This window comes from Pseudonaja textilis, unplaced genomic scaffold (assembly GCF_049901715.1).
Source record: "Pseudonaja textilis isolate UNSWEBS1 unplaced genomic scaffold, rPseTex1.2 PTEXSCF221, whole genome shotgun sequence".
Lineage (NCBI taxonomy): Eukaryota > Metazoa > Chordata > Lepidosauria > Squamata > Elapidae > Pseudonaja > Pseudonaja textilis.
This window is the reverse complement of record NW_028262866.1, coordinates 1-8161: the sequence shown is the minus strand read 5'-3', so window position 1 is coordinate 8161 and position 8161 is coordinate 1.

The following is an 8161-nucleotide window of genomic DNA, read 5'->3' as shown; positions in this document are numbered from 1 at the left end:
ATATGATAGAAACATAGGGCTGGAAGGGACTTTGGAGATCTTCTAGTCCAACCTCCCACCCCATCCAATATGATAGAAACATAGGGCTGGAAGGGACTTTGGAGGTCTTGTAGTCCAACCCCCCCTGCCCATGATCATAGAAACATAGGGCTGGAAGAGACTTCTAGTCCAACCTTCTAGTCCCCTCCAATATGATATAAACATAGGGCTGGAAGGGACTGGAGGTCTTCTAGTCCAACCCCCGCCCCCACAAATATGCTAGAATCATAGGGCTGGAAGGGACTGGAGATCTTCTACTCCAACCCCCCCTCCAATATGATAGAAACATAGGGCTGGAAGGGACTTTGGAGATCTTCTAGTCCAACCCCCAATGTCCAAGATCATAGAAACATAGGGCTGGAAGGGACTTTGGAGATCTTCTAGTCCAACAACCCCCCCCTGTCAATATGATAGAAACATAGGCTGGAAGGGACTTTGGAGGTCTTCTAGTCCAACCCCCCTCCTCAATATGATAGAAACATAGGGCTGGAAGGGACTTTGGAGGTCTTCTAGTCCAACCGCCACTGTCCAAGATCATAGAAACATAGGGCTGGAGGGGACTTTGGAGATCTTCTAGTCCAACCCCCACCCCCTCCAATATGATAGAAACATAGGGCTGGAAGGGACTTTGGAGGTCTTGTAGTCCAAACCCCCCCTCCAATATGATAGAAACATAGGGCTGGAAGGGACTTTGGAGGTCTTCTAGTCCAACCCCCAATGTCCAAGATCATAGAAACATAGGGCTGGAAGGGACTTTGGAGGTCTTCTAGTCCAACCCCCCCCCTTCAATATGATAGAAACATAGGGCTGGAAGGGACTGGAGGTCTTCTAGTCCAACCCCCGCCTCCAATATGATAGAAACATAGGGCTGGAAGGGACTTTGGAGGTCTTCTAGTCCAACCCCCCCCTCCAAGATCATAGAAACATAGGGCTGGAAGGGACTTTGGAGGTCTTCTAGTCCAACCCCCACCCTCCAATATGATAGAAACATAGGGCTGGAAGGGACTTTGGAGGTCTTCTAGTCCAACCCCCCTGCCCATGATCATAGAAACATAGGGCTGGAAGGGACTTTGGAGGTCTTCTAGTCCAACCGCCCCTGTCCAAGATCATAGAAACATAGGGCTGGAAGGGACTTTGGAGATCTTCTAGTCCAACCCCCCCCTATCCAAGATCAGAGAAACATAGGGCTGGAAGGGACTTTGGAGATCTTCTAGTCCAACCTCCCACCCCATCCAATATGATAGAAACATAGGGCTGGAAGGGACTTTGGAGGTCTTCTAGTCCAACCCCCTGCCCATGATGATAGAAACATAGGGCTGGAAGGGACTTTGGAGGTCTTCTAGTCTCCAACCCCCCTCCAAGATGATAGAAACATAGGGCTGGAAGGGACTTTGGAGGTCTTCTAGTCCAACCCCCCCCTCCAATATGATAGAAACATAGGGCTGGAAGGGACTTTGGAGGTCTTCTAGTCCAACCCCTGCCAATATGATAGAAACATAGGGCTGGAAGGGACTTTGGAGGTCTTCTAGTCCAACCCCCTCCAAGATCATAGAAACATAGGGCTGGAAGGGACTTTGAGGTCTTCTAGTCCAACCCCCTGCCAAGATCATTAGAAACATAGGGCTGGAAGGGACTTTGGAGATCTTCTAGTCCAACCCCCCCTGTCTTGTAGGGCTGGAAGGGACTTTGGAGGTCTTCCAGTCCCCCCCTCAATATGATAGAAACATAGGGCTGGAAGGGCCTTTGGAGGTCTTCTAGTCCAACCCCCATGATCAGAAACATAGGGCTGGAAGGGACTTTGGAGTCTTCTAGTCCAACCTCCTCCCCAATATGATAGAAACATAGGGCTGGAAGGGACTTTGGAGGTCTTCTAGTCCAACCCCCTGCCAATGATAGAAACATAGGGCTGGAAGGGACTTTGGAGGTCTTCTAGTCCAACCCCCCCCCCTCCAATATGATAGAAACATAGGGCTGGAAGGGACTTTGGAGGTCTTCTAGTCCAACCCCTCCCTCCAATATGATAGAAACATAGGGCTGGAAGGGACTTTGAGGTCTTCTAGTCCAACCCCCCTCCAATATGATAGAAACATAGGGCTGGAAGGGACTTTGGAGGTCTTCTAGTCCAACCCCTCCCCAGATCATAGAAACATAGGGCTGGAAGGGACTTTGGAGGTCTTCTAGTCCAACCCCCTCCCCCTCCAATATGATAGAAACATAGGGCTGGAAGGGACTTTGGAGATCTTCTAGTCCAACCCCCCCCAATATGATAGAAACATAGGGCTGGAAGGGACTTTGGAGGTCTTCTAGTCCAACCCCTGCCCATGATCCTATAGAAACATAGGGCTGGAAGGGACTTTGGAGGTCTTCTAGTCCAACCCCCCCCCTCAATATGATAGAAACATAGGGCTGGAAGGGACTTTGGAGGTCTTCTAGTCCAACCCCCCCCTCAATATGATAGAAACATAGGGCTGGAAGGGACTTTGGAGGTCTTCTAGTCCAACCCCCCCCTCCAATATGATAGAAACATAGGGCTGGAAGGGACTTTGGAGGTCTTCTAGTCCAACCCCTGCCCAATGATCATAGAAACATAGGGCTGGAAGGGACTTTGGAGGTCTTCTAGTCCAACCCCTGCCCAATGATCATAGAAACATAGGGCTGGAAGGGACTTTGGAGATCTTCTAGTCCAACCCCCTCCACCAATATGATAGAAACATAGGGCTGGAAGGGACTTTGGAGGTCTTCTAGTCCAACCCCCCCCCTCCCAATATGATAGAAACATAGGGCTGGAAGGGACTTTGGAGGTCTTCTAGTCCAACCCCCCCCCAATATGATAGAAACATAGGGCTGGAAGGGACTTTGGAGGTCTTCTAGTCCAACCCCCTGCCCAATGATGATAGAAACATAGGGCTGGAAGGGACTTTGGAGGTCTTCTAGTCCAACCCCCTGCCCAATATGATAGAAACATAGGGCTGGAAGGGACTTGGAGGTCTTCTAGTCCAACCCCACTTCCAAGATCATAGAAACATAGGGCTGGAAGGGACTTTGGAGGTCTTCTAGTCCAACCCCCCCCTCCAAGATGATAGAAACATAGGGCTGGAAGGGACTTTGGAGGTCTTCTAGTCCAACCCCCCCTCCAATATGATATAGAAACATAGGGCTGGAAGGGGCTTTGGAGGTCTTCTAGTCCAACCCCCTGCCCATGATCATAGAAACATAGGGCTGGAGGGGACTTTGGAGGTCTTCTAGTCCAACCTCCTCTCCCCTCAAATATGATAGAAACATAGGGCTGGAAGGGACTTTGGAGGTCTTCTAGTCCAACCCCCCCCCCTCCAATATGATAGAAACATAGGGCTGGAAGGGACTTTGGAGATCTTCTAGTCCAACCCCCCCTATCCAAGATCAGAGAAACATAGGGCTGGAAGGGACTTTGGAGGTCTTCTAGTCCAACCCCCTGCCAAGATCATAGAAACATAGGGCTGGAAGGGACTTTGGAGGTCTTCTAGTCCAACCCCCACCCAATATGATAGAAACATAGGGCTGGAAGGGACTTTGGAGGTCTTCTAGTCCAACCCCCCCTCCAATATGATAGAAACATAGGGCTGGAAGGGACTTTGGAGGTCTTCTAGTCCAACCCCCCCTGTCAATATGATAGAAACATAGGGCTGGAAGGGACTTTGGAGGTCTTCTAGTCCAACCCCCCTGCCCAATATGATAGAAACATAGGGCTGGAAGGGACTTTGGAGGTCTTCTAGTCGAACCTCCTCCCCCCAATATGATAGAAACATAGGGCTGGAAGGGACTTTGGAGATCTTCTAGTCCAACCCCCCCCCTTCCAATATGATAGAAACATAGGGCTGGAGGGGACTTTGGAGGTCTTCTAGTCCAACCTCCTCCCCCCTCAAATATGATAGAAACATAGGGCTGGAAGGGACTTCTGAGATCTTCTAGTCCAACCCCCTCCCCCTCCAATATGATAGAAACATAGGGCTGGAAGGGACTTTGGAGGTCTTCTAGTCCAACCCCCTGCCCCAATGATCATAGAAACATAGGGCTGGAAGGGACTTTGGAGGTCTTCTAGTCCAACCCCCTGCCCAATGATCATATTAGAAACATAGGGCTGGAAGGGACTTTGGAGGTCTTCTAGTCCAACCCCCCCTGTCCAAGATCATAGAAACATAGGGCTGGAAGGGACTTTGGAGATCTTCTAGTCCAACCCCCCCCCCCTCGAATATGATAGAAACATAGGGCTGGAAGGGACTTTGGAGATCTTTTAGTCCAACCCCCCCCCTCCAATATGATAGAAACATAGGGCTGGAAGGGACTTTGGAGGTCTTCTAGTCCAACCCCCACCCCTCCAATATGATATAAACATAGGGCTGGAAGGGACTTTGGAGGTCTTCTAGTCCAACCCCCCCCTCCAATATGATAGAAACATAGGGCTGGAAGGGACTTTGGAGGTCTTCTAGTCCAACCCCCCTCCAATATGATAGAAACATAGGGCTGGAAGGGACTTGGAGGTCTTCTAGTCCAACCCCCACCTCAATGATGATAGAAACATAGGGCTGGAAGGGACTTTGGAGGTCTTCTAGTCCAACCCACCTGCCCACAATCATAGAAACATTGGGCTGGAGGGAACTTTGGAGGTCTTCTAGTCCAACCCCCCCCCCTCCAATATGATAGAAACATAGGGCTGGAAGGGACTTTGGAGGTCTTCTAGTCCAACCCCCCCCCCCCTCCAATATGATAGAAACATAGGGCTGGAAGGGGCCTTGGAGGTCTTCTAGTCCAACCCCCTGCCCATGATCATAGAAACATAGGGCTGGAAGGGACTTTGGAGGTCTTCTAGTCCAACCCCCCTCCCCCCTCCAATATGATAGAAACATAGGGCTGGAAGGGACTTTGGAGGTCTTCTAGTCCAACCCCCTTCCCCCTCAAATATGATAGAAACATAGGGCTGGAAGGGACTTTGGAGATCTTCTAGTCCAACCCCCCCCTCCAATATGATAGAAACATAGGGCTGGAAGGGACTTTGGAGGTCTTCTAGTCCAACCCCCCCCCTCCAATATGATAGAAACATAGGGCTGGAAGGGACTTTGGAGATCTTCTAGTCCAACCCCCACCCTCCAATATGATACAAACATAGGGCTGGAAGGGACTTTGGAGGTCTTCTAGTCCAACCCCCCCCTCCAATATGATAGAAACATAGGGCTGGAAGGGACTTTGGAGGTCTTCTAGTCCAACCCCCCCCTCCAATATGATAGAAACATAGGGCTGGAAGGGACTTTGGAGGTCTTCTAGTCCAACCCCCCCCAATATGATAGAAACATAGGGCTGGAAGGGACTTTGGAGGTCTTCTAGTCCAACCCCCCCCTCCAATATGATAGAAACATAGGGCTGGAAGGGACTTTGGAGGTCTTCTAGTCCAACCCCTGCCCAATATGATAGAAACATAGGGCTGGAAGGGACTTTGGAGGTCTTCTAGTCCAACCCCCTCCCCAATCATGATAGAAACATAGGGCTGGAAGGGACTTTGGAGGTCTTCTAGTCCAACCCCTCCAATATCATAGAAACATAGGGCTGGAAGGGACTTTGGAGGTCTTCTAGTCCAACCCCCTCCAATATGATAGAAACATAGGGCTGGAAGGGACTTTGGAGATCTTCTAGTCCAACCCCCCCTCCAATATGATAGAAACATAGGGCTGGAAGGGACTTTGGAGGTCTTCTAGTCCAACCCCCACCTCCAATATGATAGAAACATAGGGCTGGAAGGGACTTTGGAGGTCTTCTAGTCCAACCCCCCCCTCCAATATGATAGAAACATAGGGCTGGAAGGGACTTTGGAGGTCTTCTAGTCCAACCCCTGCCCAATATGATAGAAACATAGGGCTGGAAGGGACTTTGGAGGTCTTCTAGTCCAACCCCCTCCCAATGATCATAGAAACATAGGGCTGGAAGGGACTTTGGAGGTCTTCTAGTCCAACCCCCCTGTCCAAGATCATAGAAACATAGGGCTGGAAGGGACTTTGGAGGTCTTCTAGTCCAACCCCCCCCTCCAATATGATAGAAACATAGGGCTGGAAGGGACTTTGGAGGTCTTCTAGTCCAACCCCCCCCCTCAATATGATAGAAACATAGGGCTGGAAGGGACTTTGGAGGTCTTCTAGTCCAACCCTCCCCCCCAATATGATAGAAACATAGGGCTGGAAGGGACTTTGGAGGTCTTCTAGTCCAACCCCCCCCTCCAATATGATAGAAACATAGGGCTGGAAGGGACTTTGGAGGTCTTCTAGTCCAACCCCCCCTCAATATGATAGAAACATAGGGCTGGAAGGGACTTTGGAGTCTTCTAGTCCAACCCCCCTCCAATATGATAGAAACATAGGGCTGGAAGGGACTTTGGAGGTCTTCTAGTCCAACCCCCCCCCCCAATATGATAGAAACATAGGGCTGGAAGGGACTTTGGAGGTCTTCTAGTCCAACCCCCTGTCCAATGATCATAGAAACATAGGGCTGGAAGGGACTTTGGAGGTCTTCTAGTCCAACCCCCCCTCCAATATGATAGAAACATAGGGCTGGAAGGGACTTTGGAGGTCTTCTAGTCCAACCCCACTGTCCAAGATCATAGAAACATAGGGCTGGAAGGGACTTTGGAGGTCTTCTAGTCCAACCCCCAATCCAAGATCATAGAAACATAGGGCTGGAAGGGACTTTGGAGGTCTTCTAGTCCAACCCTCCCCCTTCAATATGATAGAAACATAGGGCTGGAAGGGACTTTGGAGGTCTTCTAGTCCAACCCCCCCCCCCCTCCAATATGATAGAAACATAGGGCTGGAAGGGACTTTGGAGGTCTTCTAGTCCAACCCCCACCTCCAATATGATAGAAACATAGGGCTGGAAGGGACTTTGGAGGTCTTCTAGTCCAACCCCAATGCCCAATGATGATAGAAACATAGGGCTGGAAGGAACTTTGGAGGTCTTCTAGTCCAACCCCCCCCTCCAATATGATAGAAACATAGGGCTGGAAGGGACTTTGGAGGTCTTCTAGTCCAACCCCCCCTGTCCAAGATCAGAGAAACATAGGACTGGAAGGGACTTCGGAGATCTTCTAGTAGTCCACCCCGCCACCTCCAATATGATAGAAACATAGGGCTGGAAGGGACTGGAGGTCTTCTAGTCCAACCCCCGCCCCCTCCAATATGATAGAAACATAGGGCTGGAAGGGACTTTGGAGGTCTTCTAGTCCAACCCCCCTGTCCAAGATCATAGAAACATAGGGCTGGAAGGGACTTTGGAGGTCTTCTAGTCCAACCCCCCTCCCCCCTCCAATATGATAGAAACATAGGGCTGGAAGGGACTTTGGAGGTCTTCTAGTCCAACCCCCCCCCCCTCCAATATGATAGAAACATAGGGCTGGAAGGGACTTTGGAGGTCTTCTAGTCCAACCCCCCCCCCCCTCCAATATGATAGAAACATAGGGCTGGAAGGGGCCTTGGAGGTCTTGTAGTCCAACACCCCTCCCCGCTCCAATATGATAGAAACATAGGGCTGGAAGGGACTGGAGGTCTTCTAGTCCAACCCCCCCCCCTGTCCAAGATCATAGAAACATAGGGCTGGAAGGGACTTTGGAGATCTTCTAGTCCAACCCCCAATGTCCAAGATCATAGAAACATAGGGCTGGAAGGGACTTTGGAGGTCTTCTAGTCCAACCTCCCCCCCCTCCAATATGATAGAAACATAGGGCTGGAAGGGACTTTGGAGGTCTTCTAGTCCAACCCCCCCCCCTCCAATATGATAGAAACATAGGGCTGGAAGGGACTTTGGAGGTCTTCTAGTCCAACTCCCCCTTCCAATATGATAGAAACATAGGGCTGGAAGGGACTTTGGAGGTCTTCTAGTCCAACCCTCCCCCTTCAATATGATAGAAACATAGGGCTGGAAGGGACTTTGGAGGTCTTCCAGTCCAACCCTCCCCCTTCAATATGATAGAAATATAGGGCTGGAAGGGACTTTGGAGGTCTTTTAGTCCAACCCCCTCCCCTTCCAATATGATAGAAACATAGGGCTGGAAGGGACTTTGGAGATCTTCTAGTCCAACCCCCACCCCTCCAATATGATAGAAACA